This window comes from Cervus elaphus, chromosome 14 (assembly GCF_910594005.1).
Source record: "Cervus elaphus chromosome 14, mCerEla1.1, whole genome shotgun sequence".
Classification (NCBI taxonomy): Eukaryota; Metazoa; Chordata; class Mammalia; order Artiodactyla; family Cervidae; genus Cervus; species Cervus elaphus.
The window spans coordinates 68,620,062-68,631,890 of NC_057828.1; positions in this window are offsets into that span (position 1 = coordinate 68,620,062).

Below are 11,829 nucleotides of genomic sequence, written 5' to 3' on the forward strand. Positions count from 1 at the left end.
CCATAGCCTCGATTAGATGGGCCTTTGCTGGCCAAGTAATGTCTCTGCTTTTTAATATGCTGTCTAGGTTGGTCATAACTTTCCTTCCAAGGAGTAAGCGTCTTTTAATTTCATGGCTGCAGTCACCATCTGCAGTGATTTTGGAGCTCCAAAAAATAAACCTGACACTGTTTGCACTGTTTCCCCATCCATTTGCCATGAAGTGATGGGACCAGATGCCATGATCTTAGTTTTCTGAATGTTGAACTTTAAGCCAACTTTTTCACTCTCCTCTTTCACTTTCATCAAGAGGATTTTTAGTTCCTCTTCACTTTCTGCCATAAGAGTGGTGTCATCTGCATATCTGAGGTTATTGATATATCTCCCAGCAATCTTGATTCCAGCTTGTGCTTCTTCCAGCCCAGCGTTTCTCATGATGTACTCTGTATATAAGTTAAATAAGCAGGGTGACAGTATACAGCCTTGACGTACTCCTTTTCCTATTTGGAACCAGTCTGTTGTTCCATGTCCAGTTCTAACTGTTGCTTCCTGACCTGCACTGGTCATAGCAAACACCCTCTTCCAACAACACAAGAGAAGACTCTACACATGGACATCACCAGATGGTCAACACCAAAATCAGATTGATTATATTCTTTGCAGCCAAAGATGGAGAAGCTCTATACAGTCAGCAAAAACAAGACCAGGAGCTGACTGTGACTCAGATCATGAACTCTGTATTGCCAAATTCAGACTTAAATGGAAGAAAGTAGGGGAAACCACTGGACTATTCAGGTATGACCTAAATCAAATCCCTTATGACTATACAGTAGAAGTGAGAAACAGATTTAAGGGACTAGATCTGATAGACAGAGTGCCTGATGAACTATGGACAGAGGTTCATGACATTGTACAGGAGACAGAGATCAAAACCATCCCCATGGAAAAGAAATGCAAAAAGGCAAAATGGCTGACTGAGGAGGCCCTATAGATAGCTATGAAAAGAAGAGAAGTGAAAAGCAAAGGAGAAAAGGAAAGATATTCCCATTTGAATGCAGAGTTCCAAAGAATAGCAAGGAGAGATACAGACTTCCTCAGTGATCAATGCAAAGAAATAGAGGAAAACAACAGGATGGGCAAGACTAGAGATCTCTTCAAGAAAATTAGAGATACCAAGGGAACATCCATGCAAAGATGGGTTCAATAAAGGACAGAAAGGGTATGGATCTAACAATAGCAGAAGATATTAAGAAGAGGTGGCAAGAATACACAGAACTGTACAAAAAAGATCTTCATGACCCAGATAATCATGATGGTGTGATCACTCACCTAGAGCCAGACATCCTGGAATGTGAAGTCAAGTGGACCTTAGAAAGCATCACTCCGAACAAAGCTAGTGGAGGTGATGGAATTCCAGTTGAGCTATTTCAAATCCTGAAAGATGATGCTGTGAAGGTGCTACCCTCAGTATGCCAGCAAATTTGGAAAACTCAGCAGTGGCCACAGAACTGGAAAAGGTCAGTTTTCATTCCAATCCCAAAGAAAGGCAATCCCAAAGAATGCTCAAACTACCGCACAATTGCACTCATCTCACACGCTAGTAAAGTAATACTCAAAATTCTCCAAGCCAGGCTTCAGCAATATGTGAACCGAGAACTTCCAGATGTTCAAGCTGGATTTAGAAAAGGCAGAGGAACCAGAGATCAAATTGCCAACATCCGCTGGATCATTGAAAAAGCAAGAGAGTTCCAGAAAAACATCTATTTCTGCTTTATTGACTATACCAAAGCCTTTGACTGCATGGATCACAATAAATGGTGGAAAATTCTGAAAGAGATGGGAATACCAGACCACCTGACCTGACTTTACTGTTAAAAATCTCCTTTTTGTTGCTGTTGTTGTTTAGTCACTATGTCATGTCTGACCCCAAGCACAAAGTCACCAGGCTCCTCTGTTCATGGGATTTTCCAGTCAAGAACACTGGATTGGGTTGCCATTTCCTCCTCCAGAGAATCTTCCTGACCCAAGGATGGAATCCTTATCCCCACATTGGCAGACGGATTATTTACCACTGAGCCACCTGGGAATCCCTATATGTCTCTACCGGGAGAAAAATCATGGTTTTTGTGTGAGAAATGATTGTGTCTGAGAAATTTCTTTACAGATATTTTTCAAAGGTTTGTGATTTTTTTAAAATTAAAATTCAACTAAAAAGTAACACAGCTTCATCAGCTTCATTGTTGAATTTATTTCCTTTATTGATTAGTGAATATCCTTTATCCATTATTCAAAGACAATGAATTTCCTTTATTCATATCCTTTCCAAAGGCTTGCTTTTTTTCCCTTTAAACATTAATTTATTTATTTGGCTGTGCTGGGTCTTAGTTGTGGCATGTGGGATCTAGTTCCCTGACCAGGGGTTGAACCCAGGCCCCTTGTATTAGGAGCATGGAGTCTTAGCCAGTGGACCACAGGGAAGTTTCTCCAAAGGCTTGTTTTTGATAGCATGGCTTTGATAGGAGGACATAACCTCAACACTGATGCCTGAGGGGACGAAAGGGGAACATCTCTTTAGGGGAGAAAATATTAGATTCAAAAGTTAGCATAAATTATATTTAAAATGGATAACCAACAAAGACCTACTGCATAGCACAGGAAACTGTTCAATTTCATGTCATAGACTGGATGGGAGGGGAGTTTGAGGGTGAATGGATGCATGTATATGCATGGCTGAATCCCTTCACTGTCCACCTGAAACTATTGAAACATTGTCAATAGGTTACATTCCAATATAAAATTAAAAAGGTTTTTTTTCTTTTGTTAGCATAAAAAGCCAAGAAAGACTCATGACACACTCTGATGTATGGCAGAGAACAGTTTCTCTCCAGCTCTATGACTGTAAACTCTCAAAGTCAGGGATGAGCTAGTGTATTGTCTCTACATTTTATAGAAGATCAGTTATTTAATGCAACTTAACTTTTGAAAAAGAAGTAAAGTTCTCTGTGCATCAGTTATTTCAGAATATTATTTGCTTATTCCCTATGGACCATACAAGGACCGATTAGGAAGAATGATTTCACTCTTAACATCTGCTCTCTAGATGACTGGAATAAACTTGTCTCGGCTATGTTGACATGAACTATAAAATTTACATTTTTGAAAATACATCGATTTTTTAAAAAATAGACGATTATCCACTATGTTATAAAATTTTCTTTCTTTGTATATTTTTCATTAGGTGACTTTTATTAGTACCACTTGGGCTGCCATCATCAAACACTCAACTCCAGCACATCTGGATTTCTGGTGCTGCTGCATTCACCACGCCTACAATAATTCTAACTGCCACTATTGCCATTGCCACTGTGAATAATGGAAAATGTGCTAATTAAAACATAATCTTTTGAGGCACTTGTCTCAAAAAGTACCAAGTGAGAAAAAGATACCACTCTTCCTAGTTCTCCAAACACAGCACGTTCTTTGCTGAGAAGGGCTGTAAGCCCTTATGTGATACGTAATCCAGGGGGTCTGGTTAAGTGCCCACCCGATACACTCCACCTCATCAGGCCTCAGTGTGTCCTCACCCTTTTTCTTTGGTCAGTTCTGTCCTATGCTTATCCCCAGCTTGCTGCTGCTGCTGCTAAGTCGCTTCAGTCGTGTCTGACTCTGTGCGACCCCATAGACGGCAACCCGCCAGGCTCCCCCGTCCCTGGGATTCTGCAGGCAAGAATACTGGAGTGGGTTGCCATTTCCTTCTCCAATGCATGAAAGTGAAAAGTGAAAGTGAAGTCGCTCAGTCGTATCCGACTCTTAGCGACCCCATGGACTGCAGCCCACCAGGCTCCTCCGTCCATGGGATTTTCCAGGCAAGAGTAATGGAGTGGGGTGCCATTGCCTTCTCCACCCCCAGTTTGCTACCAGATCTTAAATACCCGCTGACTACTGTTGTTTCTGGACATTCGAGGGGCTGGGTTGTCCTCCACCTCCAACCTGCCACCCTGGAGACCCATTAACTTCCCAGATCCATGTCTCAAGTAGTGACTCACTCTTTCCTTCATTAAACCCCTTGCTGATCATCACTTTTTATTATGTTTTACAATTCCCTGTTGGTACTTCCTCACTAATGCTAGCAGTTCTGAAACTGGCTGCTTTTAGGCAAAATATACTTTTCTATTGAAATTTCTCTTAAGATTTTTTCCTACATAACTTTTATATTCCCCCTGCCTTTAGTTTTCATGCGATTCAGTCAATAACTCCACATATGCTGGTTAGTCTGTTGGACTACTAGGATGGACCTATTGGTTGTCACAGGAACCTCAGCAAAGGCTGCAAAGAAATGGCATTAGCAGCTTCTAAAGAGAAATCTTCTGAAGGAGTGAATGGTTTTGTGTGTTGCCAGTGGCGGGAAGCCTGGACTAGTGATTAGGTCACTCCCATTGAGTCTTTGATTCATAGGTTTGCTTCCTGTAAAAAGGCTTTTAAAAAAATGTGTTGAACCCAACTTTCCTTGATGCAATGAAACAAGTCAAGGATGTTCAGGTGAAACTCCAAGAGCAAAGGGGAGAGGAGTAGCAGCGGAAACCAGGAGATATAAACTGACCCATTACCCAAAAGTTGCTGTAGTTTGTTGATCCAGTATCCCGACAGTGAGTCACTCTGGCCGGCAGACTTCATTCTGGTTTATGACAGTGCATCACTTATAAGAATTGCCATCAAGGAAGAAGAAACTGGCCACAATCCATGAAGAACAAGGAGCCACTCTTAACTTTTCTGCTCTATGTTTGAAAACTTTCACTTGCTTTTGAGTTGTTTTCTTTATATCATGATTCACTATTGTTTTGTTCAATGATAAAGTATAAACAAAAGAGCCACACTGTTGTCTCTCCCACCCTAGACACCTCAGCCCAGGACTCTGGAATGGCCACACGGAACAGAGTAAGAATTATCCCTGCCAGGACTCTGTGTCTGACAGAGGCCCCAGGAACATGGCAGGGCTCTGCCTGACTGCTCCATATCGTCTTCAGGTCAGAGAGATTCTCTCAAAGCCTCCAATTAGCTCTGCTGCTGCTACTGCTAAATCGCGTCAGTCATGTCCGACTCTGTGCGACCCCATAGACGGCAGCCCACCAGGCTCCTCCAGGCAAGAATACTGGAGTGGGTTGCCATTTCCTTCTCCAATGAATGAAAGTGAAAAGTGAAAGTGAAGTCCCTCAGTCGTGTCTGGCTCTTCACAACCCCATGGACTGTAGCCTACCAGGCTCCTCCGTCCATGGGGTTTTCCAGGCAAGAGTACTGGAGTGGGTGGCCGTTGCCTTCTCAACTAGATCTTCCCTGGTGGCTCAGAGGTTAAAGCATCTGCTTGCAATGCAGGGGACCTGGGTTCGATCCCTGGGTTGGGAAGATTCCCTGAAGAAGGAAATGGCAACCCACTCCAGTATTCTTGCCTGGGAAATCCCATGGACAGAGGAGCCTGGTGGGCCACAGTCCACAGGGTCACAAAGAGTTGGACATGACTGAGCGACTTCACTGTCTCAATCAGCTCTAGCCATTCCTTAATTCATCGGAGCTATTCATGGTGTCAGCCCATACCCCTCCTTGTGACTCTCAGCCTCTGAAAGCAGCTCTGATGAGGCGGCCCCTTTTCCTAATATTTTACATATTAGATGTCATCTCACTCTTCAGTTTTCTTAGAGGTCAAGTACGAGAGTGGTCTACGTGTAGCTTCTGGTTTGACACAGTGCCCACCATGACCATGGTCAACACATCCACTGATATCGAACACTTTTGTCAACATGGTGGGATTTATTCAAGACTGTGTAAAGAGGCCTTCCCTGGTAGTTCAGTGGGTAAGAATCTGTCTTGCAGTTTAGGGGACACCGGTTCGATCTCTGGCCTGGGAAGATCCCACATGCCACAGGACACCGAAGCCCATGTGCCACAACTACGGAGCCTGCGCTCTAAGGCCTGGGAGCCACAACTACTGAGCCACATGCTGCAACTACTGAAGCCCACGCGAGAGAAGCCGTCGCAAGTGCGAAGTCTGAGCACCGTAACCAGAGAGCAGCCCCCGCTCACCACAACTTGAGAAAAGTTCCACGCAGCAACAAAGACCCAACGTGGCCAAAAATAAATAAATAAATATTTTTTAAAAGTTGAAAACAGCCTGTGTAAGGAACAAGGACAGGAAGAGTGACGTTGCACACCACACAGCACATGAGTTAATAAGTCTTCATTAGTCAGCTGCTGTTTATTTCAATTTTCCGTTGGAGATACATTTCTCTCTCCATCTTCTCTCCAACCCAGGGCTCACTCCCTCTGCTTCCTTCTACCTCTCTTTACTATGCAGAATGCCTGAATGCTGGCCAGCTTGTACTTTGCTAAGGGCTTATGAAATTCTTATTTCAACCAAGTGGTCTCTCTCGGGAAGGCAACATGGGGGTGCAAAATGAGTTGTCGCTTAAAAAAATAAAATTTTCCGGATCATTGCATTACACAATCTGTAGTTTCTTGACTTTCCTGTGTCAAACTAATTTTTTAGATTCAAAAACAGAGCCACAAGATAGTCCAACTGGTTTCTCAAAAGTTTTAAACAATCCCAACTTTAGTTTTACTGGCATTCAAATAAATTGCTCTGCCTTTTCCCTCCTCTGGTATTCCTACCTGCCTTGTACTGAATAAAGATAGGTGGTTCTGTGCAAGACTGTGTCAACCACTTACGTCTAGATTTATCTTTTTTGGCCTTTTACTTCTTTTCTCCGTAAGTCCCCCACATTCCTTTTCTACAGGAAGCATGGAAGAGATAAAGGTGCCGGGAAAGATATTAGCTTTTGGCTGCTGGCTTCAGTGTTGCCCTTTAGCATTCATTAGCTAACTTTCTTAACTAGCAATATACTTTAAGATGAGCCATAAAGGAAAAAAGAACCAAAGGAGAGAGCAGTTTCTGTTTTCAACATTATGGAGGGCTGATTGTAAGTTTTCTGAGTTCTGGGGTCTTTCAATGGAAGTTTCCTCCGAGAGTCACTTCTCTTCCCAGCACTGTTCCTTGCCTTACTGGGTTTTTACAACCTGTTTTCCAAGGCCAGATATCACATCCATTAGTTTTCTCATTTCTACAAATGCATGTGGTAAAATGGAAAAATAAACAGGAGTGTATCTAAGTAGCAACTCATTTTGCTTGTTGGGATGGGAAAAAAGAATTTTTAAAAAGGCCTGTCTTACTGATGATAATTCTACAGTTTCACTAAACTCAACTCGATATTTCATGAAACACTTCTTATGTGCAAGTCCTTTTCTAGGTGCGTACATGCGTGCTAAGTCACTTCAGTTGTGTCCAGCTCTTTGCGACCCTATAGACCATAGCCCACCAGGCTCCTCTGTCCATGGGATTTTCCCGACACAACTGGAGTGGGTGGCCATGCTCTCTTCCAGGGGATCTTCTCTGGATCCCACCCAGGGATCGAAACTGCATCTCCTGCACTGCAGGCAGATTTTCTTTACCACTGAACAATTGGCATATGGACAAAATTTTGAAGAGAATATGTAAGTATATAAATAGTTGTATTACAAATGGTAAAATTATACATGAATGTTTTTATTAGTTAAAACATTTTTATAATTAAATAAAAATTAAAAGCTGAGACTTACTTGTCTTATTCTACTGATTCATCACCTATGCTGTCATCTATGATGACAGCCATCTATGAAGGAGCAAGCCACGTCTATCTTTTAAACTGGATCAATGTTTTAAAGATCCAAAGCTTTTTTTGGTTCATACAGTAGTTCAGTGTTAGAATTTGGAATGTAACATTAAAAGAATCTACCTCTATAATTTTTAGACAAGCGTAGGCTGGAATCCTCCTTCCAATCAGAGGAAAAGCTACTGAAATGCTTGTACTCAGTTTCCTTACTTGAAAAGGGAATAATAATAAAACCTACTTCATTACTTGTTTTGTTTTTGTTTAGGTTTGTCTTGTTTTAATAAGAATAAGTGCCTGGTACCTTTTTAGGTTTCCCTGGTGGCTCAGATGGTAATGAATCTGCCTGCAATGCGGGAGACCCCGATCTTCAATCCCTGGGTCAGGAAGATTTCCAAGAGAAGGGAACAGCAACCTACTCTGGTATTCTTTCCTGGAGAATCCTGTGGACAGAGAGCCTGGTGGGCTACAGTTCATGGGGTTGCAAAGAGTCAGATACGACTGAGCGACTAACGTTTTCACACTTTCACCTACTTGGTATTCACTAAACATGGATGGGAGTTGGTGGGAATGTTAGCTGAAGCCTGACCAGACTCTGGGGGACACTGCTGGGACCTTGAATTCACCTCCATAAAGGGTACAGCTCCTCATGATACTACACTTCAAGGAGGACTTGAGGGGACAAAAAGATCTGGCCTATACCAAGCCCCTGCCATGAATGTTTCCTTTGCAGAAAGAGCAGAGTTTAAATAGAGGATAAATAAATAACCATCCTTTTCATCTCCCTCTCCAGTCCCTTCCCTCTTGTGGTTTAATTCTCACATACAAAGAAATAAGGGGCTTGTAAATACCAAGACTGTCCTTCCCTGTCTAAGGGAGAGGAAGGAGAGGGTCTAATATTAGCTGTAACACTGATTCATGAATTCATTCAACCAAGATCAATGGAGCCCCCTGAGATGTAAAGACCTTCTGAAGTCCAGTTTCATAAGGCAACAGCTTAAAGGGTCAAGAGGGGAAAAAACATTGAGTTTTATTTTAAGCTTCTGATTGTTTTCTGTATCAAGGTGAAGAAAATTTTCACTGGAGCAATTCATCATAAATGTCTTGCTTCTTAATTCTTTTGACAGAAACTAGCTACCATGGGCAGACAAAGGGATTTTTACAAAGACTATTAGGCAATGTTGTACTATCAGCCAAAACTGCATTATGCTCAGTGTCTTTGAAGAGCCTGGCATTTCTGCTTTGGAATGACTCAATAAAATGTCCTAGATGGTGTCTCTTGGAAGACTTTCCTCTTGTCCCACCTATGTGTGGTCCTTCAACCACAGCCAAACTTCGCTCCCACTCTCTGAATTTCCCAGTCTCAAGTATTTGTCACACTGAGTTATTAAAACATCCCAATTCACTTTCACTCACTTAACAGTTACGTGAAAATTACTCACGTTGTTGGCTTCTGGGAAATACATTTGTAATGATTTCGTCTGAGCTGTCATACATAATATCCTTCCTTGACATCTGGAATCCAAGTGATGTATATTGGAGAGATTGCAATGCTGTACTGGTAATGGCTGGAAAACAGAGATGTGATGGCAAAGTAGCCCTTAGAAGAAAGACAGTAAACTTGAGTTAAATTCAGCAAACATATAGAGTATCAATTAGGTACAGAAAGAATATACACTACAGAATGAGCCTAATGTAATCACTCTGGATCCTTCAGAAGCTTATGACTTAGTGTGAAAAATGGATATTGATAAGTAAGAAATCCCCTTATAGAATACAAAGAAAGTTATGTAGGAGCACAAAGTAGTTATTAACCTTGGATATGACGCACTGGGTCACAGAATTGGTTAAAATCATGGCTTTGTAGCCGGCAGGCGTGGTTAACATATTCACTTTACCATTTACTGCTTTCTAGTCTTAAGCACATTACTTAATCTTTCTGTGTCTTAACTAGCTCAAAGGTAAAATGGGTTTAATTACAATAGTTATCAGATCACTGGGAGGCACAATTAAGACATGTGCATGCGCCATGTAGCTTTCCATGAGAAGTGGGGAAAGAGGGTGTCCAGGTCAAGTGATTTCCTGTCTGGGAGGCAGAGTGGAGGCTGTACATACTCCATCCACTCACATTTCACTGGAGAAAATGCAGTCACCTTGTCACGCACGACTGAATGGGGAGCTGGGCAGCGGAATCTCTAGCTGGGCATCTGGAAGAGGGTAGAAAAGGCCCACGACCTCCGCAAACAAATGCAGTAATTCTTAGGTAATGGTCAGACTTTTAATCCATGTTGAAAAAAAAAAAAAGCCACAACTCTGTGAAAGTGCTATGAACAGAGCAGACAGACCATGTGTGGTGTCATGCTGTGTCTCAGTCGTGTCTGACTCCCTGTGACCCCACGGACTGTAGCCTCCCAGGCTCCTCTGTCCATGGGATTCTCCAGGCAAGAATGCTGGAGTGGGTTGTCATGCCTTCCTCCACTGGATCTTCCTGACCGAGGGATTGAACCCAAGTCTCCTGCATCTCCTGCATTGGCAGGCGAATTCTTTACCGCTGAGCCACCTAGGAAGCCTGAGGTGGTCCCCAAATCCTCTGCTCTATTCCATAGGAGAGGTCACCAACCTTTTTGGCTACAGACCGGTTTCATAGAAGACAATTTTCCTACAGAGGGTGGGAGGCAGGGATGGTTTTGGTTTTGCCCACCACTCACCTCCAGCTGTGTGGCCAGGTTCCTAACAGACCGGTTGGGGACCCCTGTTCCAGAGTACGTTAATTTGGCATTGTGAGCAACACTGGGGCAATGGAGAGCAAAACTGCCTCTGTGGCTTTCCCTTCCCGGCCTTCAGTTTTTCCTAGGCTGCTTCTGGAAGAAACAAACGCATCCGAAGTGTGGAAAGGTGGAGAGCAGCCGCTCGATGCAGATACACTGGCTACGGGGCAAAGTGACAAGGAAGAGCAGGGATGGGGAAACAGCACAGCAAGTAGAAGGACACATCGGTCTGGGATAATTTAATGCAGAGAAAATATCCCTAAAAACACTTCAGTGTTCTCTGAAGGCATCACTGTGTTGCTGCCAAGCACAGACACTGGTGTTCATGAGGGTGAATCCAGTGAAAAACATCCCTAGAAGATGAGGGTAGGAGCCAATATTATTAACACCCTCTCCCCCTCTCTTTACCCTCCTCCCCATGTCCCTCATACCAAAAACCAGTCCTGAGATAATTTTTATCCCAATTGAGTGAGGTTTAAGTGAACATTAAGAAAAAACGTTTAAATGAGAAAAGAAATCTCAGAGGGGGAACCTATAATCTAATGGAAAGATTTCTGTTTGGTCAGCAAGGAAGGCTGAATGGTCCATTACTCACAGAATGAAGCATTTAGTACAGTTTGTATAGTTAGTAGATAAAATGAAAATACTGCCATACTTTAGAGGCAAACTTTACTTACCCAGATAGCTTCATTACCCAATAGAATTATACAAATCAGGTTAAACTCCATGAGCTTAATATTTAATAAAGTTTCCCATTTTTTCCCTACTGTAATATGCAGAGACAACGTGTTTGATGTCTCAGTGAATATGTTTAAAGTTGTTATTGGTCGCAATTATGTGTGTGTGTTGTCAGTTTCCTAAGCTTAGAAGGTGAATTTAGCAAGAATTACTAGAGAAAATTTTTCAGCCACTTTAAGAACACCGTTTGTGAACTTCCCTGGCAGTCCAGTTTCCACTGCAGGACTGATGCTTCCACTGCAGGGCATATGGGTTTGATCCCCAGTTGGGGCACGAAGATCCCACAGGTCATGTGATGCAGCCAAATAAAAAAGAATATATCTTGCCATCATTCTAATGATTTTCCATCTTTATCCAAAGAAGGAAAACATTAGTACAGATAACTCTAGAAGGCAATAATCAGAACTCAATCTGTTTAAGAATATATGTCTGTGTGTATTTCTGATATTCTTGGTATTCCCAGCATTTCAACCAACTAACAAGAAAACAATGTAAACATCTGACTTGAAAAAGTTACAAAGCTTCTAGCTTCCCCTTCTTGACCTCAGGAAAGCTAAGAATTAATTCAGTTCAGTTCCATCCAACAGGATTGTCTCTACATCTGCTATGTACTGATTAGTGACTTTAAGTAAGACAAATCATAATTTTTA